The sequence below is a fragment of the Suricata suricatta genome, chromosome 4 (assembly GCF_006229205.1).
Source record: "Suricata suricatta isolate VVHF042 chromosome 4, meerkat_22Aug2017_6uvM2_HiC, whole genome shotgun sequence".
Lineage (NCBI taxonomy): Eukaryota > Metazoa > Chordata > Mammalia > Carnivora > Herpestidae > Suricata > Suricata suricatta.
This window is the reverse complement of record NC_043703.1, coordinates 16,147,920-16,174,520: the sequence shown is the minus strand read 5'-3', so window position 1 is coordinate 16,174,520 and position 26,601 is coordinate 16,147,920. Positions and strand designations below refer to the sequence as shown.

At 40.4% G+C, this 26,601-nt stretch overlaps 1 protein-coding gene and 1 long non-coding RNA gene across 2 annotated transcripts in view; one reads left to right on the top strand and one right to left on the bottom strand.

Annotated features, from left to right (window-relative positions):
• Positions 1-26,601, top strand: part of GPC6 (glypican 6) — a 1,091,050-nt gene that overhangs the window by 230,554 nt on the left and 833,895 nt on the right. The gene's annotated exons all lie outside the window — the stretch shown is intronic.
• On the bottom strand, positions 12,554-14,298 carry LOC115289383. The gene is made up of 2 exons (XR_003907598.1): positions 13,988-14,298; positions 12,554-12,766 (listed from the first exon to the last, which is right to left on the bottom strand). It is a non-coding gene; the product is annotated as an uncharacterized LOC115289383 (long non-coding RNA).

The window sequence follows — 26,601 nt, the reverse complement described above, 5'->3', positions numbered from 1 at the left end:
TTTGCTTAGGACACCTCGGATCCGACCAGGGGCCCACACACTTCGCCCCGGGATACTGAGACAGCAGCCGGCCACTCGTTCCAATGGCCAGCAGGCTGTTCGGGCCGTGATTTTGTACAAGCAGAGGTATTTCGGTTCTGATGGGACTGGCAATTGCTTTATTAAATGTTTATTAAATGTACAATCTACATTTTCATTTGAGCAGAGACTTGGAGACATTCATCAGTTTGGGTTCTTGTGATGAACTCCTGGAGTTTAGCCTCATAGGATTTGTTACTTTGATAAGAAACTCAACAAACAGCTTTAGATTCTCAATCAAATTGAGATCTTGTTTTAAAGTAATTGCTGTCCTTCTTTTAAGTATTGGATATGATCATGTGGTGAAACATATCACTCAGTCGTAATGCAACAGAGATGATTTAGACTAGAAGAATATTAACAGGTTTGATAGACTTATGTTGTACAAAGCTATCAGCCATGAGTTACTGTATATGAGTTGAAATACTCAAAGTAGTTTTTACCAGTGTTTGAGAGTTCTTATCCATGTATCGATCCATCCAGCTATCTAGTAATATTTAAGAGACTTGTAATAATGAACTTATAATCAGTATGGAAGCCCTCTGGAAGTACTGTAAATAATTCTAATTTGCAATGATAATATTTTAAGTGATATTGCTATTCCCAAACATATTTGCTAACATTTATGTTTTAGTATATTCAACAATTGATAAGATCCCCCATTTCTTTGTGTCTTATTCAGTTTCCTTCATAAGTCTTCTATAGCCCTGCTAGGGATTTACCCAAGAGATACAGAAGTGCTGATGCATAGGAGCACATGTACCCCAATGTTCATAGCGGCACTTTCTACAATAGCCAAATCATGGAAAGAGCCTAAATGTCCATCACCTGATGAGTGGATCAAGAAGATGTGGTATATATATACAATGGAGTACTACATGGCAATGAGAAAGAATGAAATATGGCCATTTGTAGGAGAGTGGATGGACCTTGAGGGTGTCATGCTAAGCGAAATAAGTCAGGCGGAGAAGGACAGATACCGTATGTTTGCATTCATAGGTCTAACAGGAGAGACCTGGCAGGGGACCATGGGGAGAGGAAGGGGGAAAGAGAGCAGGGAAGAGCGAGGGACACGGATCAAGGGAGACTACTGAATACTGAAAAGGAACCATGGACTGAAGGGGGAGGGGGGAGGGAGGAGGTGATGGTCATGGTGGGGGGCACTTGTGGGGAGAAGCACTGGGTGTTATATGGAAACCAATTTGACAATAAACTATTATAAAAAATATTCCTAAAAAAAGATCCCCCAAATATTGCTTGGTTTTATATGCTTTATTTTGTAATTAATTATTTGACATTAAGAATATGGCTTGTGGGGCACCTGAGTGGCTCAGTCAGTTAAGCGTCCGGCTTTGGCTTAGGTCATGATCTCATCTCACAGTTAGTTGGTAGGTTCAAGTCCCATGTTTGGCTCTGTGCTGACAGCTAGCTCAGAGCCTGAAGCCTGTCTTCTGATTCTGTGTCTCCCTCTCTCTCTGACCCTCTCCTGTTCATGCTATTTCTCTCTCTCTCTCAAAAATAAATAAAAAACATAAAAAAATTTAAAAAACGAATGTGGCTTGTGGTAGAAACAGTGTTTTTAAATGGTGGCTGCATTATGATATTATGTCATAGAGGGCTTACTGTTTATTTTTGAGAAAGACAAAGCAGGAAGGGGGAGAGACAGAGAGAGAGGGAGGCACAGAATCCGATGCAGGATCTAGGCTCTGAGCTGTCAGAGGAGCCCAATGTGGGTCTTGACCCATGAATCATGAGATCATGGCCTGAGCCAAAGTCAGATGCTCAATTGACTGAGTCACCCAGGTGGCATTAAAGTGACTTATGGTAGGAAGAGTGTTTCTAAATGGTGGCTGCATTTTGATATTATGTCACAGAGGGCTTTTTTGAGCATCCGTGTGACTAAAATCATCTTAGACCAAATTACTTTGACATAGAGCCCTAGTTCCTTATTTGGAAATGAGTTAAATTGTGTGTTGTGTGTTTGAAAATTAAGACTTACCTGTGTAAAAAAACCAAAAAAAAAAAAAGATTAACAAAGAATGGGTGTGTTCTTTACTATTGGTTTTGAATCATTTAATTTTTACTTATCTAGACTCTTTATAGCACAATGGTCTTAACTCAAGACTGAGTAAGATCTACTTTTGTTAAAAATTTTGCAAAAATTCCAGAAAAATCAGTACTTGTATATCCAAGGTTTGTTGTTTGCCTTGCTGTCTCCCTCAGCAATATTTGCTCTTTATTCTCTCACCTACTTGGTTTGACATCATCATCCTTTAGTAACAGATGTGATTGTTTTGTGTGGCCTGTTTTTTACTTTAGGAAGTGAAGTTGATGTTATTTCCCTGAGAATGTAGAGTTGAATAGTTTTCAAACAGGTGCCCTCGGTAAAACAAATGTGTCTTATGGTTTCTGTTTGTAATCTGACTTACGGAAATCTGTTTGCCGGAAGCTTTTATAATCTGAAAGATTTTTCTCCCTCATTGTGAGTAACACTATGATCATCTTTTGGGTTCATTAAAAATTAAAAATTCCTGCTTAGAATAATATCCCCTTAAGTTTCCCTCTGTTCACATGATTGTTGTCTTTCAATGCATATTTTCAATGTTATTCTCTCTGCTTCTTTGCAGGTTTTGTATTACTTGTTATACTTTTTGAGTTGACATTTTATTTAGAAAGTAATATTTGAACCTCTGCCTTTGAAAACAATGTCAAACTTGAAAAATTAGTCTCTTATAATCTGTTTACTTGAAAGTATGTATGTAATAGATTAGATTAAGTGGTGATGAATTATAGGAGTATAGTAACTAAAAATTCTGATGTCGATATTCCAGTGTTAGTGGTGACTATTAATATGACAGAAATAGTAAGGATTTTCAAACACTTCTCAGCATTTAATTAACATCCAGTTTGTATTACTCCCAATGAGCTAATGAACTGGTAGAATTATTCTTACATACATAAGCACATATACACATATATAATAAACAAATTGGCTTTTCGTTTAGCAAGGGATGAGTTTTTAATGAAAAGCAACATGGTAAAGATGAAAAGATATTGACAGCTTGATGTCATAACACAAAGAAGGGGCCCTTGGTTCTTAGCCTACCACGAGGTGATGAGCAGAAGCAGTAATGGAAAGCCTTGTAGAGGGCTTGATGCTTAGACTAAGTTTTAAGAGATGAAGAAAATGAACCAGGTAAAGCAGTGAGAGGAGGACAGGTGAAGAGAAAGAAGGGCATTCTAGCAGAGAGAGGGCTCATCAGGCACAAAATACAGGTGGAGGAAAAGACTAAGTCTGGCACAGAGAGTGGCAGAATAAGGTTTTGTCCTAAGCCAAAGCATAACTCTGCCCAGCTTAGGCTTAAACTGGCTCAGTGTGAGAGCTCATGTTGGAGAAGGGTACACCATGAGGTAGGATGACCAGTCGTGAGTGGATTGCAGGGGTTCTGGGAATGGACAGTTCTCGGGCTCTCAAGCAGAGAGGAAATACTAAATGACTTTCTACTTCATTTTCTCTGGGCACAGTCCTGCTTTACACTAGTTATCTCATTTTTATTATTATTTTTTATTAATATTTTTTATTTATTTTTGAGAGACAGAGAGAGACGGTGTGAGCAGGGGAGGGTCAGAGAGAGGGAGAGACACAGTATCTGAAGCAGGCTCCAGGCTCTGAGGTAGCTGTCAGCACAGAGCCTGATGTGGGACTCGAACCCACTAACCGTGAGATCATGACCTGAGCCGAAGTCAGACACTCAACCAACTGGGCCACCCACGCGCCCCTCATTTTTATTATGAATAGCCCTCCTGCTATCCCTTTCATTCTAAAAAGTGTCTTTATTTGTTTTCTATTTTATATGGCTACCTTAGACATAGTTTTGGGGGAGCATGGGTGGTGATGGAGGGGAGCAGCCCAAGTGGCTCTCAGATTCCTAGTAGAATCTACCAGGTGGATGGCATTGCTTCTAGTGGAAATGGAGGTGACAAGAAGAGCCAGTCTGTGGAGTTCAGTCATGAGACGGGGTAGGGAGGTGGCATTTATTCTTGTACCTTTTAGGATTGAAGTTTAGGCAATTCCTCCACTTGTAATTGTCTGGGTGGGGATGGATGTATGAATCGGAAGCTTGCTGATGCCATCTGGGGCAGAATTCAGATTTAAGAAACATTCCCCTCTAGGACCACTATACCTATGTGTTACCCCTCTTGGGTAAACTGGAGTTTAGAAGAGAATTGGCTAAAGATAGAATCCTTGGAAATCCCTATACTTCTGGGTGAGTGGAGGGAGCATAGGGAGAAAAGACAGAAGAAACAATAGAACAAGCAAGAACATTTTGGTGTCTGTATAGCCAAGGTAAAGAATTTCCAAGATAGAGAAAGGTGTCCCTAATGTTCAGTGTGGCAGAGAAATACAGTAAGAAAAGGACCTACAAGTATTTGTGGGCTATGACAGTCCAGTGGCTTTGGGGACCCAAGAACAAGTTCAGTTCCATAGCCCTGACCTGAGGAGTGGATAGGACATAACCGTAACCAAATATCTCAGTGAAGATAGATCACTTTTTAAATAATTGTACATTCAAAGTAAAAGAGAGTTATGGCGTCCAACCGTTAGCAGTCCTCAGGGGCCAAGGAAAGTTGGCGCCTGGGTGGCTCAGTAGGTGAAGCATCTGACTTGTGATTGTTTTCAACTCAGGTCATGATCTCACAGTCCGTGAATTCGAGCCCCACCTTGGGCTCTCTGCTGACGGTGTGGCGTCTGCTAGGGATTCTCTCTCTCACCTCCCCAACTTGCTCATGCACTCTCCCCCCCCTTCAAAATAAATAAACATTAAAAAATAAATATGCATGGCAGCATAGTGCCTGGGAGTAATATTTTGTTATTATTAATTTATTGCTATTTTCCATTATCATCCCAAGAAACACACTTAAGAAACCCTTCTTTAGTTTTAAATGGGAAAAGCAGAGAAGGAAACGGGGAGAGAAGGAATGACTAAAAGCCACAGGAGTCAGCTGCCAGTACCCTGAATTGAGTCTGAAAGGGTTTTTGAGAAGTCTGGGGGCAGCGCAGACTGTACGGAGGGTGTGACACTAAGTTTGCAGGAGTTGTGGGTAGGGACAAGACAGCAAGTTGAGAGACCACAGAGGTGCAGATCGGAGAGACTGCACTGATCATGTATTTCCCTGTCCAAACCTTTCTGCTTCTTTTCTTCTCTCACATCATTTGTGTTTGAACACAGCACTGTTTTCAGGAGAGAAGGAAGATAGGCATTGAAAATCCAGATACTTTTCTTTCCTTATTTTCTATAAACAGATAGTAGATGTGAAATCAATATGTCCTAGGGGAAGCCTCAGTAGTCCTTTAAGAAGCTTATCAAAACTGACTTTAAATTTAAATGAAATTTAAATTTTAAACCGGTTTCATTTATGGAAGGTTTTAGAAAGCAAACTCCATAATCTGTCTTCTCCACCTTATCACATTGCTAAGGCTTTTTCAAAGTAAAACGTGCGTATGTATATGCTATATTTTCCTTTAACTTTGCATGAAGTTGGTTCACTATTCCTTTTTAACAAAATTTAACTAGTATTAATCAAAAGTGTCAAAGGTTGGAATTTATATTGAACACTGCTTTATAGAGAGAGAAATCCTGTTGTAGTGGGGGTGGGTGGGTATATATAGACTTTGGAGCCAGATTGCCTGGCTCTTGTCAGCTGTAAGCTCTGTGACCTTGGGTAACTTACTCAACCTCTCTGTGCTTCAGCCCCTGCATCTAAAATTTTTTGGTGATTTAGAACCTAGTCTACATAGTTGTAGATTTAATAAGTTAGTGTTTGTAAAGCTCTTTAAAATGGATCTGGCACAGAGGATTTATTATGTAAGAGAGAGAGAGAGAAAGAGAGAGAGAGTGTGTGTGTGTGTGTGTGTGTGTGTTTGTATGTGCATGTGTGTGTAAGTGTGTTAAATATAATTAAAAAACGGGGTCTGTTAGGAAGAAAAATTCATAATTCTTAGTTTCTAAAGTTCTTGATCTGATCATTGCTAAGCAACTTGAGAATTATTAACACCAACCCAAACTGAATTTCTCTTCACTGTACTTTTGGTGTGTTAATCCAAGAAAGGCTCTAAAGGCTTATGAGATGAGGACATTGATGCCATCATGCTGTTCAGACATGACTCCATGGTTGATTTTGTCTGTGTCTCTTTTATGAGTAAAAGATTAAAACAACAAAAATCTAGATTTTTCTCATGTTGGATGAAAGCATAATGTTTTACTCTTTACTTTGGATCAGATTGCAGCCTAGAGCATCTACATTCATACTGTGTTCTGATTGCTCCTGTGCAAGGTACAGTAACACCATTTTCTTTATCATTATTTGATGAGACTTGTCACCCCGCCTTATGAACAGCAAATTCTTAGCTCAGGGAGCAGCCACGGGCAGGTCATAAAATAAAGGATTATAGAGCAAAGATATTAGTGAAATAGAAGCATCAGCACTTCTTACTGTATTTAACTCAAAGACGATGAGGTCTGCCTGGGGAGCTAATACTACTTAACTGCGTTTGGGCGAAAAGCCAAAAGGAAATTGTATTTCAAAGAGAGGAGGTCTGGCATTCCATATGCTGTGTAATCCTGGTCAGTTAACAGAGATGTATGGCCATTTAACATGGAAAATAAAAGACTAAAAATGAAACTTTTATGTTTAAGAACACAATGTTGACAAAGTCGGAGGCTGAAGGGCAATTGATAACATATCTGGGCCTTAAATTATTCAAGTGAAGTTTGTGGGGAAACGGAACCCGCGTCTTTGATTGCGGGCTAAGTCACGTGAACTTCATTTGTGCTCGGCATTCTCGGATCCGGAGGACCAGGCATGATGATCACGCAGATGGGTGAACAAAAGGTCATTTACAGAAATCACCTAAGTGTCCAAGAGCCAGGACCATCCACAGGGAATTCTGGATGTAGTTCAAGTCAGAGTCTGCCCAGAGAAGTCAGATTGCAGGTGAAGGGAGGTCAACACATGTTCTTGGATATACTGTGCTCAAAAGTTGCTCACTTTTTAGTTCTGGTTAGGAAGCAGGGAATCCTCTCCTTCCCGCTGCTGTTTCCTTGGGTTTCTGAAAAGCTGAGGCCAGTTACCCCAGTTGGCCGTGGCTTCAGGATAGCTCCAAGCTGTGAAATCCCAGCTGTTGGCTGCCATGGTTTTCTAAATTTGGCAATTTGTCCTAGTGCTCTGTGCGAGTTCTCGGAAGCTGCCAGACAGCCTGCGCAGTTGCTGATCAAATGTTGCCCAGCTCTGGGCTTTGTGTGACTTGCCCAGCTTCTGATTTTTTTTCCCCGCTAGCCAGTTGGGCTACTTTTGTTCCTGCTTTAGTGCCTCGAGTGGTTGGTGCACTGTTAAAAAAAACAGGCTTTCTGCCCTTTTCATGGAAGGTATATGACTTGGATATACTACAAACACTGGAGGATGTATTTTAAAACGTCTTGTCCTGTCCAACTGTGGAGGTGTATGTGCCGCATCCTTGGTGACATTGATCTGTTCATTGCTTTGAGTTTCATTGCCAATAATAGCGTATGCCTCAAAAACCTGATCACAGGCCTTTTTCTCCTCAAAGTGCTTTCTTAGGCTGGATTAATTTGTCGGCATTCTGAAAACAATATGAGGATTTAGGGCAGATGATGTAAAATGTCTATGTAGAAAACCTTTTGTTCTATTTTATTTTTTAATCCATTCATGTGTTTCTTCATTCAGCATTTGTTTATGGATCCTGGAAATGTATTTAAAGTCGGGAGACAAAAGTTCACACAATGCTGTCTACAATCCTTAATCCCTCTGCACTCATGTGCACGCCCATGTGCGAATGTGTGTGCGCACGCACACACACACACACACACACACACACACCATGCGTCATTTCATTTTGAGGGTGAGGCAGCTCCAGTATCCAACAATGCCTAGTTATGAGCAAAATCGACACGGTCTCCCAAGTGGTGCTTATGGATTTCTTAAGGATTTGACCTATGAGTTTGAATATAAGTTTGTTGACAGATTTATTTCATCAGAGATCCAGATCCACTCTAACTAGAAGTTTCTGCCGGGGAAAAAGGCAAAACTTAGACTACACTTGAATATACTCTCAAGGTCATCGTTCAGCATCAGCTGCTGTTGGGGTTTCTGTCTTTCATATTCATGTTCACTTCATGAGGAAGGACTGCTGTCCTGGCTTCTGAGCGTATCCCAGAACAGCATTGAGTTACAGGATATGCCCTCTTTGACCTAAGGCAATGGGATGGATTATACTGGGGGGTGTTGGCTTAAACCACTGAGCACCCTTACCTGGGTGGGGATGGGGTTGGCTTATCCTGCACGAGGGAGGAGTCAATGAATCTCAGTGAAAATCTGAATATTTTTAAGACACAGGAATAGGGAGGTAGGTGCTAGCTAGACCACATACAGAATTCTGACGTAGAATAGCAAAGGTGCTGCTAGGGTTGAAGTCTTTGGAACCTCAATTAAAAAAAAACACACATCACTCATCGTTTACCATTCTTCTTTCTAATTTTGTTCATGTTTGACTCCTATAGACCCAAATTTCCCTTTTTATTTGGTTAAGAATTTAAATGCAGCTTAGGGGCACCTGGCTGGCTCAGTGGGTTAAGTATCTGACTTGGGTTCAGATTATGATCTTGTAGTTCATGAGTTCGAGCCCAGTGTCAGACTCTGCTGACAGCTCAGAGCCTGGAGCCTGCTTCAGATTCTGTGTCTCCTTCTCTCTCTGCCCCTTCCCTACTCGTGCGGGTATTCTCTCTCTCTCCTCCTCTCAAAAATAAATGAATATTAATAAAAAGAAGTTAAATGTAGCTTAACTGAGATTTTGTAGCTGCTTTTAAATCTCAGAGTACATACGAAGATGGGTGCCTGCATGGACCTTGGTGAGTATTTTCCCGACTTTATATCTGCTTGTGAAATCCGTACCTACTCTTCAAGTCTGGGCTCTGATGATGCCTTGGCCTATTTCTCAAGTGGGAAGCCCTTGCTCCCCAGTGCTTACCGAGCTTGGTGCTTGTTACTCCCTTGTCATTTTTCGATGCTGTGTCCTCTTATTGCTTGACATTCTCTGGTATGCCTTTGTCCCCCATGAGCAGATTGGACACAGAATGCAAGTAATTCTGGGCCAGCATGGAGTGTAAGGTGCAGGGATGCGGGCACAGGGGCAAGGAGCCTGGCATGCAGGATGGGGAGTAGGAGATGGACTAAATGATTTATCAGATGGTGGCGCTGGGCTTGCCAAGAACTCGGACCAGGGTAAGAGAGTAAAACAGCAGAAACCTGGAGAGAGAGGGTGGCTGTTATAGTCAGTGAAGAACTTCAGAGCATCAGACCTGTGGATAAGGGGATGTTTGAGGAGAGTCCAGGGCAACGCATTATGCCAGGGCTAGTGGGGAGGGGGAGGGACATCTCAATCTGTGTGTTGGTGAAGTAGTGAGAAAACTCATTTTTACATGCAAGACATCCAAACTTTAAAAAAATTAATCGCATATTACTTAATATTTCATGAGTATGTATCCATTTTGCCATCTCAGGATCATCTTCTGTATTAACACATATGTTTTACTTGCGTAAAATGGTAAGTTACTGGAGGCATGCTGGAAATATTTCTTAAAGTTTTTAAACAGCTCTGCTTAAGCATTGTTTTTCCATAATGAAAATCTTGCTCATGCACAGTGAACAGGGTTCCATGTAATCACTTTCTAAAGAGCAAAGGAAGTGTTACGCTTAAAAATAGACAATGAGCACTAAGAACATGAAGTTTCCAACAGTATTCGAACCTGTTTCTCCCAATTCTGTTGCCCAGTCTCTTCCGACAGCAAAGCCTCCTACAAAATGTTACACCCAGAGAACTAGTCCACATGGATGTGTTAGAAATTACACCTGAAAATGGCAATTACCTCACTCTAGACTGTGATGCATTTTCCTATTAACTAGAACCTCCCGGAACTTTAACGTACATTCTTGGCACTATTTAAAATCCTTTTCTTAAATGGGGACTTTATTTCATATCTCTCTGAATTTTCCACCTCTAATCAGTGATTTATTACAAATACAATGTATCTGCTCCACATTGTTTTCTGTGACCAATACATTGTTTAATTAGACAGGATTGCTCAGACCAAACACGTAAATAATATTGAGGTTGGCTTTTGAAGTCAGAGATGCTGTTTCCTAAAATGCATAAATCCTAAACTTCTGGGCAGTAATTTGATACAGATACTTCTTTAGAGAAGCCACACCATAGGGAATAATCAGCCCCGAGAACTATACCCAGCAGAAAATCATTCCTCTCAAATAAGGCAGAGAACCAGAAGGGGTGAGGGAAATTTTCTTCTTTGAAGGAACCTGGGCTTGAGGTCCCATAGGCTTATTTGGTTATAGGATGGAAACTGTTGGCAAAAATTTCACATGCAATCTCCTCTGAATTTTTGACCTGCCCAAGTTGACATTCAAAATGAGTGGTAGGTCATTTTTCATTTTAGATTTATGCATGACTTTGTCCATTTGGATTTGTGTGTTTTGGACCACAGGGCTGACATAGTGCCTACCAAAAGCTACATGAAAGATGTAATAGGAAAATTAAAAAGTAACACTTGGATGAATTTAAACATGTGCTGACCAGTTTATTCTAGATAGGGCTGGACCTGGACAAAATTGTGAAGCAGGTAGAAGAGACTTTTTAATCAATGCATTGTTGAACTTCCCTTCAACAGAGCCTCAACATGGTCTGTTTAATCTCCCATCCTGGCTCATTTATGACTTCTAGTAGTGTATTCATATATTTTATAATTTTGAATGTGCACCTATTTGACAAGGCAGAAGCTGAACCTCAGAGCATTTTATCACTACTGGTGACAATATTGAAACCACCCCCCTATCACTGCTGTGAAGACTCAACTCTCTCTTGGGCTATACACGTTTATCTGTTGCTCACACAAAAGTTACTGTGGGTCTGGGTGAATCTCTGGGGCGAGAGTCAGCAAAGTTTTCTGTCAAAGGCCAGAGAGTAAATATTTTAAGCATTGTGAGGTAAGGGGCAAAATTTAGTAACTCTTCTGGCTAGAAGGGTAAGAGTCATTTTCACATATTACATATCAAATGTGAAAAACATTCTTAGCCAGTGGACCATGAAGAACAGCCTGCAAATGGGATTGGCCAAGGGTCATAGCTCACTCGCCCCTGCTCTGCACAGCTGTCCTCCGTGTGCTGGCATGGCCGATCAGGCCATTCTCATGAGTCCCCTTTGAGAGCCCGTGGTTTCGCAGTCACTGTGGCAGGGAAGAGTGGCTGGAGGGTTGAGCACCGGCAGTTAAATGCTTCCATTCAGAAATGGCACAGGGCACTTCCTCGCTGATGACACTGGTCACAGTGAACCTAGCCTGAGAAAAGAATTTCCCTTGTGCCAGGAAGTAGAGGCGAAATGGATATGGGTGATAGTGGTCATGCCCATTACGGACAGGTGTCCGTTCCTTTTGTGTATACAGCGGACCCTCATTCTGGAGGCTGTCACTGTGGACTCTTGGGGGGAACATCCTTACAGATGAGAGAAGGGCCTCATAGGAATTCTAGGGCTGGAGTGGTATAAAGCAAGTGGTACACGTGATAATTTCTATTTAGATAGAATTAGCACACTGAATGCTAGGAAGTTCAGTGATGATGTCTTATGTATCGTGTTTTTAAATAGCACCAGTTTAGAGCATTTATTACATTTTTAGATAGACAACATTGACATTTTCATATTTATGTTGAGATATATAATCACTTGTACTTTTTGAGAAGTAAGATTAACCCTTTAGATTTAGCACCTGTATTTTTTCTCTTTAATGTAGTATTCTCTCAGGAATGAAGTTGGTATTTTACATTTCGGGGAGGACAAATTCTCAAGGAAAGTAAACCTACAAAACTGTATAGTTCATTATTCTTCAATACATAAACTAAAGAAAGAATATAGCACCAAAGTGCTGGAAGATTTTGAATAGGAGAGAGAAAAGAGTCAATCTGACAGCAAAGAGTGAGACCTTTAAATTAAAAAGTTCTATTGGATTAGAGATGAAAGTGTTGAAATTGAGGATGGTTGTTACTTAGATATGTAGGGTAAGAGATGGCTTGGCCCTAATGCAGTACCAGATTTAGCAAATAAGAATACAGGATGCTTGGGGTGCCCAAGTGGCTCAGTTGGTTAAGTGTCTGACTTTGGCTCAAGTCATGATCCTAAGGTTCGTGGGTTTGAGCCCCGTGTCGGGCTCTGTGCTGACAGCTTAGAGCCTGGAGCCTGCTTCCAATTCTGTCTCCCTCTCTCTCTGCCTCTCCCTCACTTGCGCGTGCACACACCCTCTCTCTCTCAAAAATAAACAAACATAAAAAAATTTTAAAAAAGTAATACAGGATGCTTGGTTAAACTTGAGTTTCAAATATTGAATGGGGAGTATTTATATTAAAACATTTTTTATTGTTCATCAGAAATTCAGATCTAACTTGGTGCCTTGTATTTGTATCTGGGAAGTCTTTGCAGTATAGTAGAGATTTGAATTGGTAGATGGTCTTTAAAGATTCTACATATAGTTCCTTCTCATTTTGTGTGTTGTTTGTGTTGCATAACATCCCCCCAACAGTGAATTAACTGCTACTGGCGTCATTGCTCCTAGGAGAAACAGAAGGTTAAGTTCCTGTGAGCCTCTGGTAACAGCATTGCATCCACTGTTAAGTTCATAACCTTGTATAAGTTTCTATATATAAACGTAAATACATAAAGAAATATTTCTTATAATTAATTTTATACAATATTTTTTATAATTATAATGATGCAGTAACTGAGATGGAGTTAACATTTTCTTGATGCCAGGTAACATGGCCATACATTTCTTTGGCTTTCAACCATACCACTGTGCTGTCCACTATGCTTTTTTTTTTTTTTTAATTTTTAAAAAAAGTCATCTCAGAAACCCACAAATTAATCTGCTATGAATGTGACTTTAGCACTTTCCAGACCAGCCTCACAAAGAGATCTGAGAATTTCCTCTTCCTTTTTCTGGATGTACCTTCTTGTTGATTCATTGGCATTGACCTCACATACAACACTATAACGTGTGCTGAATGAAACTTCTCTAACAAATGTGTTTTCCTTGTAAGGCACATCACAGCCTTCTTGTAGTTAGGAGCGAGTGTGAGAAGGCACTTGAGTGCTACAGTTGAAACAGCGAAGTCACCAATGAAAAGCAAAGATGCAAATGCGGTGGGATTAGATAGGCTGCAAAGGGACACTGGTTTGCAGTGTGAGATCGGGCTGACTCAAGAAGACACAGCACTGCCTAGTTCAACCTTAGTTTGGAAGGTGCGCATGGGGTGGCTGAAATTTTCCGCCCATCCGTGCATGTCCACCAATGAGTGTGAGAGTGCCGTGAGTGTTTGTTTGAGGGCACACATAGGCTTGAGTAAGTAGGCAGATTCACGTTATGGAATCCATGAATAATGAGGACAAGGGCATTTGATGCCTAAATTAACAGATGAAGACAAACTTAAATAATCAGGATGCCTTAAAAAGGAATACGCATTGTTACCTGGGTAACATGAGAGATGACCCCAAGTGTTCCACAAATGATAGTTCTTTTTAAAAAATTATTTTTATTTATTTACTTTGGGGGAGAGAATAAGCTGAGGAGGGCCAGAGAGAGAGAGGGAGACAGAATCCCAAGCCCTGCTAGTGCAGAGCCTGACGTGGGGATCCCACAAAATGTGGGATCATGCCCTGAGCCAAACAAAGTCAGACACTGAGCCACCCACGTGCCCCCTCAAATGAAAATTCCATCAGTCCAGAATCCTCACTCTTTTCCATGCCCAGAGCCAGGTACTTAGTTTAACTTACCTTGTAAAGTTTGTGTTGTCTTCATTGGTCCAAGACCTCATAGCTTCTAAGTAAGAGAGTTGGAATTGTTACCCCTTGCAAGGAATACTGAAGACAGGGTCTTCGACCACATTAGGTCCCCTAGTAATAATTTAGACGTGCCTGGAAATTTCTTAGTGATAATTTGATGTTGCCCGCAAACCTTAGTTTAAGGAACACTTATCACAAGTATCAGCCTCAGCCTTTGGTAATGGTGTGTTACTCTAGTTCTATGGCTGCAGTGACTTCACCATTTATATGATAATTTCTTTTCTCAGCACTTCCTGCTCCAGACTTTGGGTTGCCAAGTAGTATTCATCTGTTGTTCTGGCTGCATCTTGCCTGCACGAAGCTGTAATCCTCTGTCAGTGGCATGGGATGATTTCCACAGCGACTGGATTTATGTCACAAAGGGAGGATTAAGAGTTCAGGTAGAGACTGCACCACAGGAGCCAGATAAATATGGAAAAATGGTCTGTTTTCAAGCAAATATGCAGATAATGATGAGAGAGGAGAGGACATACAGAAAATATGACTTAGATCAAAGTATTTTAAAGTATGTGATTATCATTCTAAAATTGTATCTACTTTTTTCTGTGTAATGTTTCATTCCTGTTTTGTTCCCCTACAAAATCCCCCAGGGAGATAACAAAACCCGCTTTGTGGTTATGGTTGCCAGTTATGGTTCATGGTATAGTCACTGGGTTCCTCCGTGTCTCCTTTGGGTGGAGTATCTACTCTTTCTCCTTTTAGAACTCAAATGCCATGGCCGTTGTTCACCTGTCAAATGTGGACCGTTGAAATCTGGTGTCCAAGATCTGGGTGACCTGTGGGGAGTCCATACTGAAAGTCCTGCTGAAATTGTATAGCTTTTATTTTAGAGTACATGCAAACAGTGTTTTACCTCTATCACCAAATAAAATGCATTCTCTGCCATATTTCTGAGAAAATTGCTAATTTATTCATTCCAGTCTTCCTCCTCATTTTCTAATAGAAAGGAAATGTTTAGAGTATCTACTCTGATTATAGCAACTAGAAGTTAACAGTCATGTGATCTGAATATATTCTCTTGCTGGTACACAATAAATAAATATAGCTGGTATTTTTAATTATTGATATTATGTTACTAAAATTTTAATCCTTTGGTTGGGATGCTTAGCAAGGAAAAGAATTTCCAGTGTCTATTAATACACTTTTTTTGTGTTCATGGAGCAAGATACAAATATATATATTTAATGTTGGAGCTTTATGCTTCAGCTTCCAGTCATCATTGCTGTTTTTTGTTATTCTGTTCCTATTACAAATGCAAGATGTAAATCTCAAAATTTTTGGAAGGAAGAGCTACTGATAATGTGTTGATCTGCCAATAGTAGAGGCTTTAGTGACTTTTAAAAGATTACTTAATTCTGTATGAAAATGCTTAAGAGGTATTTTGCCCTGATAATTAGCATCAATAAATAATAATCATTATTCTTTAAAATGTTTTTGTAGTATTTACTTTTTGAGAGAGAGAGAGAGAGAGTGAGAGAGCAAGAGAGAGAGAGAGACAGAGAGAGAGAATGAGCAGGTGAGGGGCAGAGAGGGGAGACACAGAATCCAAAGCAGGCTCTAGGTTCTAAGCTGTCAGTACAGAGCCCGACACAGGGCCTGAGCTCACGAACCATGAGATCATGATCTGAACCAAAGTCGGATGCTTAATGAACTGAGCCCCCCAGGCGCCCCAATAATCATTATTCTTATAATGAGCATTTAAGTGATAGTAACAACTAATAGTTGTTAGTTTCAGTTCTCTTTGGCATTCATTAACTTGATGAATGGTTTGTGTAGTCCTTCACCATTTCCAAAATATGTGCTGATGTATGTGCTGATTATTTAAGTTCTTAAGCAAGCATTTGACTTTTGAAAGAACCATGTATTTTTTGTTCGTTTGTTTGTTTAATAATTGCACTGCTTTTGGACTTAGCTTGGTCATTCTGTAATTATTCTTCAGATAATTCCGGGCTCCATGTTTAACTTGCCCCTACTATCTGTGATTGTCAACTACAAACAACTTCAGTAATTTGTCCCTCTGAACATCTCCCCGTGTGAATTTGCCTGGGCATTCTCTTTGCAATGACCACTTTTATTTGAGGCTGATGGCTTCTTACTTAAGTTCTTTAAAGCCAGCTATGGTCGCTGTTTTCTAAATAAACAAGAAACAGAAGGTGGGAAAAACTAAACTACAATGAGACTTTATTTTTTAAGATTTCAAATATATTTCAAAAGGGTGACTTTCTCCAGGTTGACCTGAACTCACTTCTGCAAGTCCCTCCGCACATGTGCAGAGGAAATGTTTTGTTTTACAGGACTGATAACACTGAGGAGGTGCACAGTCTTGAAAGGACCAAGTGAGTCAGGAAGGAGAGCCAGAAAGAAGTCCAAATTACGTTCAGTGGCATTTCATAGCATGAGTTGTTTTCTGCCCAAGAGATAGTATATGGTCCAGTTTTGTTTTGTTTTTCCTTGTCTCCCTAATTACTACACGGCTTGTTTATCCAAATGGCTGTCTTGCCTGCTGGCCCATCAGGCCGGCTGTACTTGGACATGGTGCACATGTGATGAACCTGACTAGTGTTAATCAACGAGTAAAATGCATTTCAACTACTCTCCTTAAGATAGTGGCGGCTATACACTGTCTAAAGGCCCAAACTGTTCACACTTCTGGTAGTTTTGGTCCACGGACTGTGTTCCTATTATGATGAACAGTATAGCTGAGAGAAATAGTGTTGGAGCCTCAGTTTGTACGTCTCCAGTCTGATCTCCAGGCCCAGGTCTACGTTGCATTTAAACTCCGTGACATTATTGTCAGATGAGCATTAATGGAACTCTTCTCCTTCCTCAGGAACATAGACCCCTCAGGCTGCTCCCACCCAGGAGGGTAGTCCAGGGCCTTGGCCCTTTTGCAGTCACCTGGCTATGGCACCCTTGGCAGAAGTTCCCCACAGGCCTTCTGCTCTCAACGCAGCATGACCTGTTAGACGTTCCAACCTTGAAGTAGTTGCTAAAATATGTTTATGCTAATTTTGTTACATTAGAGACTATTAATAGGTCTTGTGTAGGCTGCTATCTTGTTTGAAATGTCTCTTGACTTTCCTGATTGTTTTCTACTCACACATCAAGATATATTAAATTGAATTTTTATGGAAAGATTTTTTAACCATATTTTTCCATCCCCTGCTACCCATTCTGTATGATTTATAGTATTCTGTGTATCTCTTAACATGATACCACTTCATTAAAAAATGATACCTTTAATTTTTTAATTTTTTTCTTTCCTTCAGTGGATTATATCCTTTCAGGTGATAAATACTGTGTCTTACTCAACAGTGTGTCCCTTTGGTGATAAGCCCACAGTATGATAGAGAATAGACATTCCATTACAATTTGTTCATCCGTGAACACTCACTCAAAAATTGGAAGAGTAAAAAATGGCCGAAGTCTTGAGCTGGAAATAAAAACCAGTTATTCTTAACAAGAAAGATAACAATATGCCTAGTTATAAACTAAAAGAAAAGAACTTTGAGCTCCACTATATGCTACTCATGCATAGTTTTCAGTATAGTATTTATATTTTATTCCTCAGACAACTTTAGGAAGCTGAGGAATAGAGAAGTAAAGTTATTTGTTGAGCTTCATATAACTAGTAAATACACGGCCAGGGCACAATGCCCAGTTACGTCTACCCTAATTCAGTTTTCCTTCGTTACACTATAAATCTGTATCTCTCTGTGTGGGAAATGAATAGTGACAGTTAATTAGGTAACAAAAAAACAGGCCAGTGTCATAATGTGTTTTGCTGCTATAGTTTATTCCAAGGCACATTTGATGGAAAGGGATTTAAAAGGAATCCAAAGGGAGTTGTGCTGGAATTAAGATTTTACTAAAAGAAGCTATAATTTTCATAACATTTTATAGTGATACAATTAATACAGTAGCATACTAGCTAGCTACCATTTCATATTAGCCGTGGCCTAGAAAAAGTCCTTTGGCCTTGACTCAACCTCATTATTATGTAGTTATGTTCTATAAAGTATCTGTGCACCCTGATCAGTGAACATTGAACTTCTGTCCTGGGGGAAATGCAGTTAGGTTCAGTGAGCCTCTGCTCTCAACGGTTTATCAACCATCAAATATATAACTTTTTTTTGTTTTGTGTATTTATAGATACCATATATTTTTAATTCATTAACACTGAACTCACTGTCTACAGCACAATAGCCCAGGTGTGAATGAAGCTTAGCAAACACACATGGTTTCCCAGTAAGGTACATCAAGCCTTCCTGCTCTCGGGACACCAGACGACAGCACCCCAACACTGCACTTGAGGGTCACGTGAAACAGCCAAGTCACCAAAAAACACAAAATGCAAAAAATAAATAAATAAAAAGTGGGCACTACAGGTCACTTGTTTATGTCATGAGAGCTAAAACAAGGTAAAGAGTTGCTTTGTACCAGCTCAGCTGAAACTTGGATGTGCTGTAACTCAGAATTTTGCTGCTCTATGCATGTGTGTGACTGTAAGTGTGGTGGGCACTGATTTTGTGGTTACAGAGAAATTTTTGCAATGACACAAATTTGCTAAAACAGAGTCTGCATCCAGTGAGAATTGGCTGGGTTACTATTATAAAATAGCCCCATTATTCCTGTTCCTGAAAATCCCACCTTGTAGTTACTCTCCTTTATCTTGTTGTCTTTTTCTGGTTGTTACTGGGTGCAGTTACTGTCTGGGTTGTTTCCTATAGCTAGTTGGTCTTGGTGTAGGCAGTTGTTCAGATGGGAGAAACCTGTTTATTGGCTGTAGTTCAGTAGGTTTGCTGGTTTTCATGACCCCAAGCCCACCCAGGGCCTGGAGAGGACTGTCAGGATGGTGTTAGCTAAGGGTTAGGAGCTCTCTCTTAAGCCTACAGAACGTATTCCATAAGGAGTTCATTCATTTTGAGGATTTGCAAAACTCGTTATGTTGTGCAGTTGGTAGATGGTTTTAAAGATTTTCAGCTAGTCGATAAAAAATCATTTATTTTCTCTTGGGAAATATTGCTTTTATATTATTCCAGTAGGATTTATTCCAATTGGAAAAACTGAGTTCACTAAGTAGGTAGCTATTAGGAGATCGCTCAAAGCGTCACTAAACTGGCATGTCCAGAAGAAAAGAAGAGGTGAAAGATGACTTTTCTATATGAGGCCAGCTTCCCCGTGTGCACTCTCATTCCCCTATGGGAAGGTTAGACATTTCTGGAGGCTGCAATAACTTTTCCAGGCCACCAGTGCATCTTTTAAGCTTTAATTTTTGAAATGGTGCCCTAGAGGTCTTAGAATTGAGGCTCTAAGCAGACAATTAATGGTTCCATAACCCGTTTTATAAGGATGGTGGTTTCTGTTTAAATACCCTGGCTCTAAATTTCTTTTCATTCAGACTATAGTAGATGTGCTTTTAGAAGCCGAGAGTGTGTTCAGGACTCCAGACTAGGGCTGGTCGGTTTATATCCCTCTGTGTGATGTGCCCTTGAGAAGTATAAGAAGCAGTAGAAAGGTAGGAAACCGAAGTCCAAGAGCGTCTCTGCCATCACATACTTGGAAGTCTTGAGCAAGCTTTCAGCCTTTTGGATTGACGTTGTGAGGGTTGGGTTAGAGTGTCCTTCTCTTTCCTCTTTTGCCTCCATTGATCGTTCCTTAATTTGGTGATAGTTTCTTTATTCCTTGTCCCATCTCAGAGCTTAGGTACCATACCCAAGTTTTCAAGTCTTTTAGTCAAAGAAAGTGAAAACCAATTCTTCCTTTCCCTAAATACTGTAGGATCCTTGGGATTATGATGAAACACCTTTGAAATAACAATTTAAAAAACCCCATTGTTCAACTCGCTAAATATATTTACTCCAATGCTTCAGTCAGTGGGACTTCAATATTATGATCAATCATATGGATATGAATATGTAAGTGTTACAGATCTCTAGATTATGATTTGTTTACTTTTTTCTTTTTGGTTAGTCAGTTTTGATAAAGGCCAGTAGAGTAGAGGATATTCCAAATATGAGCTGAATTTGTATTCTTAAAAGATTGTTTTTTTCCTGCTCTGACATGTGGAATATTTTTAGAACTATGTACAAAAATGATTACTTTTCCTTTTTAGAAGGGCTTGACCAAGATCTGAAATGTTTTTATGTTTTATAAGCACCTGAATAAATCTCTTCTCTCTCCCAACTACTGTGTATATCATTGGGCATATGAAAAAGTAATGTCTTCTGTATGTTAGAAATCTAAGTGATTTAGTCAGGAGATAGCAAACTTGAGAAATATAGTAGTCGTTCATTTGACAAATATGAATTGAGTGGCTACTATGTGTTATGCACTTTTCTAACAGGCTAGGAATACAGGAATATAGCTTCTGGACTCATAGGCTTATATGCTAGGAGGGAAGAGAGAAAATAAACAAAATAAGTGAGTCATATAGAATTGTCAGTAGATGATAAATGCTGAGAAGAAATAAGCAGCATAAGAGAATAAGAGTGGTGAGGAGTGTATTTTTTTGAGAGAGAGAGAGAGAGTGTGTGTGTGAGCAGGGGAGAGAGAGAGAGAGAGAGAGAGAGAGAGAGAGAGAGAGAGAGAGAGAGAGAGAGAATCTCAAGCAGGCTCCACCCTCTGTGTGGAGCTCCACACAGGGCTTGATTCCATGACCCTGAGATCATGACTTGAGCTAAAATCAACCAACTGAGCCATCTAGGCGCTCCTGGAGGTGTAATTTTAGAAGGAATGTTCAAGAGTGGACAATATGACATCAGTTGGCAATAGTGCAGTGGTGAAAAGTACAGGGCAGGGAAGTTGGGATTGCCTGGGAACAGAGACAAATAGTTGTTATTTAGACGTGGGTGGTCAGGGAAGGCCTTATCAATGGGTGATGTGTCAATAAAAAACACAGGGACGTGGAAAGCAGGGCTTTCAGTCAGTATCTGGAGAAGAGCATTTCTGGCAATGGGAGTATATGGTGCCCAGGGTGAATGGGAATGTGCTTGGCATGGTGAAGCCGAGGCGGGGAGCCTTTGATGTGGCCAAAGAAAATAGAGAGGGTGGCATGATACAAGATCAAGTCCGAGGAGAAGCGGGGGCTGGAATCACATTGAGCCACAGAGGCTGGGTTTTATTCTGAGACAGATGGAATGCCTTTGAAGGTCTGGAGTGAAGGGCAGAAATGATGGTGCTGAGATGTATTATATGCAAACTGTACAACATTAGAGCCCCAGCAGAGGTGGCCAAGGGTGGTGTGCTAACCTTTCTGAGGCTGGGGGAGAAGTATCTTCATAGACGTCTATGGGAAATGTAGAAGCAAGACAGTCTAGGTGGGGGTGAGGAGTGGTGGAATCAGGGGTAAAAGTTTTTAGCATAAAGCCTGAGGACAGACCCCGGCCGGTGCTAAAGCTGGAGAATGTGTATGTTTGGGGTTCACCCCATTAATGTGAAATCCCTGAAGACTTGAAAGCAAGGGGGCTGCATGGTCCCCTGTAGGAGGATGGCTTCACCAGCAAGATGGAAGATGGATGATGACAGAGAAAAACCTCGGGAGCAGGAGCGAGGCAAGGTAAACCCAGCCCATGCCGAGTGGTGGAGTGGACGGAGGAGGAGAAGTCAACAGGTGCATTTAATTTAGAAGGTGTCCACTGGTCCAGGTCATTTGAGTTAGACCTGAAGACTAAAAGAACATGAGTTCACCGGAACGGCAAACCTTTCAAGGTGGAAAAACATTAGTGGCTGTTATTTACCAGGCACCGAATCTGGGACTGATAGGTTACAAGCTGCTTTCAAAAATGAAGTATTTTTTTAATTTAGCATAAATACTAAATAAATACAGTAGTTATTACAACGATGAGAGCTGGGTTACTGCTGGCTCTCAGATAACATACTGTGCTTAACATGGACCCACACACGGACCTGCTGATTGTTTCTTTTTAAGTTTACTTATTTATTTTGAGAGAGACTGAGACAGTGTGACTGGGCCGGGCCAGCGAGAGGGAGGGAATCAGAGACCCCCAAGCAGGCTCTGCACTGTCAGCGCAGAGTCTGATTCGGAGCTTGAACTCACAAAATCATGAGATCCAACCTGAGCCAAAACCAAGAGTGAGGTTAACTGACTGAGCCACCCAGGCACCCCTGGTGATGTTTTCCTTGACCAAAAATGCCATTGAGTACAAAAGAAAGGGTGAACCTTCATTTAACTCAGCACCTGATCAGAGAGTCAGCCCTTTGTGAAAGTCTAGAACAGTATCACAAGTAAGTATAATGCCTTCCACTGATGCTGCTGGCATGCTCAGGAAGCGCATTCGCTTATTCATAACGATTACTTTTTTTCTCAACGCTTCTGTCTAAATATCTTTGGAAAAACCCAGGACAGCTCGCCCGAAAAGTGCATCTCTGTTGTGCTTCACAGGCACCTTTGGAGTAAAGGTTTAGCACCATTTATTCAGTGTGGTTTGAGCAGCAAAAGGAGTGAAAGAAACGCAGGTGCCTGTCATTGAGAAAAAGAGAACTCTCAAATATTCATGAAATGCCTGCTATTGCATTTTAATTTGCTCTAGGAAATTGCCTACTTTGTGAGTCATTTTTGCTTTGCATAATAGTTCCGACAGCTCGGTTTGGTTTCTGATTCTCAGGAGCCTGTGCAGATGCAGATTTCTCAGATTACCCAGGGCACATATTTTTCTGTTGAATCATAAATTGAATTCTTTTCATGAGAAGGTAATTTATACTTTAAGGCATATTTTTGTTAATAAAACGTATTTCTTTTCAGTTCTCCTGAAATTTAAAAAAAAATCTTTTTTTTTTCTTTTGCTCCCCTCAAACCTATTTTGGCATAATTTTGGTTAGGAGAAAGAAGAGCACGCAAGTTATTTCTGAGGTTATGTGGTTACCGCTAAGTGGATCAATTTTAGGAGGAAATTAAATTTGTAGCTAAATGGTTAGGTTGTTTAAAAAATTGGCATTATCCAGATGTTAGACAATAACATGCTGGAAGGATTTCCTACACATGAGAAAGCAGGTGTCTGTACTATCAGACATTTATTATAGAGCTAAGAACAATGAGCTACCTTTTCCAAGACATGGAAAAAAATTTACAATGCAATGTGTCCATTTAACTTGAGTGAATTAGCTACATTAGATGCTCCTGGCTGATATACATTAGATGCCAAGAGCATCGGATTTTGCTAGCTATTGTCCTTGGGAAAACTGAGCCATTACCTGAGAAGACATTGTAATCCTGCTTCCCTAGGGTAATGGGGGATCTTTTCATTGGTTCTGCCCTGGATGTAGATTGTCCTGCGAGGAAAGAGGGGCACGGTGAACACTTTGTGTATTGACCTCCTCCTTTCTAATGATGTTAAGCTTTTTAGTCTATAATCTGATTTCAGTACAACGGTTCTGGCCACCCACCCCAGTCTACCGATGTCCCTGGGATTTAGAAACCAGCCACACTGTACCTTTGAGCTTTTGTCTTCGCTTCACCTCCTGCCTTCCTTCTGTTGTGTGATTATAAGATGCATGTGTTCAACATAAATGTAGTTGCAGAAAATTGGTATCCTTTGCTCTGAAAATTTCTTGCAATTTTATCATTGTCATTTCATAATTCTTTAATTCCAGGTTTTACTATTTGCCTTGTAATTAGTAAATGTTGGTGTTCACAGAATGAACCTTATCATGATCTGTTCTGTCGTGTTCATTTCCATGCAGCCGAGATTCAGAAGTAGAAGCCCAGATTTGGGCTTTAGGTAATTATTCAATAAGCCCTGCCCTCTGGTCATCTCTGAAGTCACTCCAAGAGCACAGTTGTGTGGTTTGTCTGATGCCAGGCTCATCTGATTCAACTTCTATTCCATTTAATCTTACTATCTTTATAATCAATACTTCAATAATGTCCTCCTATGTGTTAAGAATCATCCTCACTGGCAATTTTCCCAAATATCAGACAAAATGACAAAAATAGGGAATTAATCCTTTCCTGAGTGATAACACATTTCGTCTTGCAAGTGATAACCACACAGGCTTGGAGTCTAAGCAGATTGGTCTAACAGAGACCTGTGTGCCAGGAGGGAAGCCGGAGATACTCTGTGGGTTTAGAGAGATTTAGTGCACTGAATCACAGAATGCAAAAAAGGGTCAACTATTGACAGTCTCAAGGTCTATTTCACCTTTTTTAAAGACACTCTTAAAACCCAATAAAGTCCATAACTTTGTTGTCCAAGAATAAAGAGTCTCCAAATGTCTTAGTGCAAGAGCCTACAAGAAGCCAGAGCTACTTGATACAGTAACTTTCTTTTTTAATATTTATTTTTGAGAAAGAGAGAGGGATAGCACGAGCAGGGGAGGGGCAGAGAGACGGGGAGACACAGATTCTGAAGCAGGCTCCAGGCTCCAGGCTCCAAGCTGTCAGCCCAGAGCCAGAGGTGAGGCTTGAACTCATGAATGGCGAGATCATGACGTGAGCCAAAGTCCGTCGCTCAACTGACTGAACCACCCAGGTGCCCCAATTCAAGTAACTTTCAAGGCAGGAGTGTAAATACATGAGGAGTATAATTTATCTTTCCAGTGCCTTTTGTATCATAGGTAGACACACTCACTGGTTGGTAGAGCTGCTCACAAATGTATTGGTTGTTTTCTTTATGGGCACATGGTAGAATTTTATTTCACTGTTCCTTTTCTTAAGTTAGGTATGATTATGTGACATATTTCTCTATGAAATGTGAGTGGAAATGATGTGTCTTGCTTCCAGGTGGGAGTTTCAATAGCTAGACTGTGATTTTGCCTTGAGAAGGGAACCAGCCAGCCTGAATTCTCGAGGGATTATGAAAGACAGAGCCCCTTACCAACCCACGCTCGACCTAGTCTCAGTGAGACATAAACCTTTGGGGCTGTTTGTCATCTGAAAATTCCATAGGTCATCCTGACTATTACCATTTTGCTATTGCTTTTAAAAATTTTATCAAATAACATGTTACCAAAGAATGCTCAATTTTATTTTTACAATATATTTAATAAACATGTTTCCAGTGACTTCTTTAAGAGATGGATTACAGTTTTTATCTGCCTCTATTAATAGCTAGCTTCCAAACCTTGGGCAAATTATTTGAGCTTTTCGAGGCTTAAATGTCTTGAGCTGCAAATGAGGGCAATACCACTTACATCATAGGTTTGTTCTCAGTATGAAGTGGTTTATTGTATGTAATTCACCAAGGAAAATTCCTAAAGCAAAATGAACAAGCAAAGTATGTTTATTCCTACCTTTCCCTTTCCCACTGCCTGGTGAGACTTTGAGGGCTCATGAGAAAAGAATACTCTTGCCTCAAGTATCTTGTAGGAAAGGATACAGATACAAATAACTCCACATGTAATACAGGGAAAAGCCTACTATTTAGGAAGCACAAATGAAGGGTCTAAATTCCCTGATGATGATATAGCTATTAAAAACCCATATAGAAATCACCACAAGCTGGAAACATCCATATAAAAATACAAAAAAAAAAAAAAAAGAAAACAATGAAAAGACTGAGCAGCAGAACTCAGTGTTAAGTCAGTAAGTCATTTTCTAAAGAAATCCCAAGCTATTCCTTTTTAGCTGGCTCCATCAAAACCCATCCAGAGATCAACAGTTTTAACTTAACTTTCAACATGAGTAAAAGCCCTTTTAGAACTTGGTTACTATTGAAGCTTGCCATGTGAAAAATTCATCAGCAGTGGATTTGAAATCTTAAAAGCGTTATGTCTTTTAGAAGAGGGGCCAGCCCAGCAGTGTCTAGAGTAGACTGAAGGTTTCACATCAAAGGAGAAATCTGCACGGTTCTGATGTTGTCAGCCTCTCCACATGCACGCTTATCCAACTGCACCCATTTTTTCATGTTTCATTAGCAGCCTTGTGTCTTACCCTTCACATCAAAGACTAGAGCAAGGACCCTAGTAATGAAGTCAGTGAGCTCAACCTACTCATTGGATCTGGTCCTGGAGTCAAGACATTCTGGAGTAGGCAGAGAGAAACACTCCAGACCGCGCAGTTCTTACGCTGCCTAATTACCAGGACCGTTTGGTCAGAAATGGAGCATAGGTAATTGGAAACATCCTGAATACATTTTCTAAGGGACAATTACAGTTTGTCTATGCCAGCAAAAGGTTTCTGGGAACAGAAAAAAAAACCCCTAGAAAACAGCAGGAGGAACTGATTTTGGGGGGGAAAGTTATAAAAGTAAGAAGAGAAGAATGCTTTCAGGATAGAACAACATGGGATATGCTATCAGGCACCAAACTGTCTAAAGTCAAATAGATGTTTATTTCGCAGTTTTATATTTCCTTATCCACTAAGAACAGCAGGTGGAGAGGGAAATGAAATATGGAATGGGGAAGTTGTAATTTAGCTGCCACTGGCCCCCTCTGAATCCTTAAATTATAAAGTCTCCTGCAGTGTGTGGAGTGGATGGATAGGAATGGCCATTAAAGAAGTTGGTAGATGGTTTCTCCAGAGGTCTCATTGGAATAGGAGGGTCATGGCGAACAGTAGATCAATCAGGACATATGTAGTTGGGCAA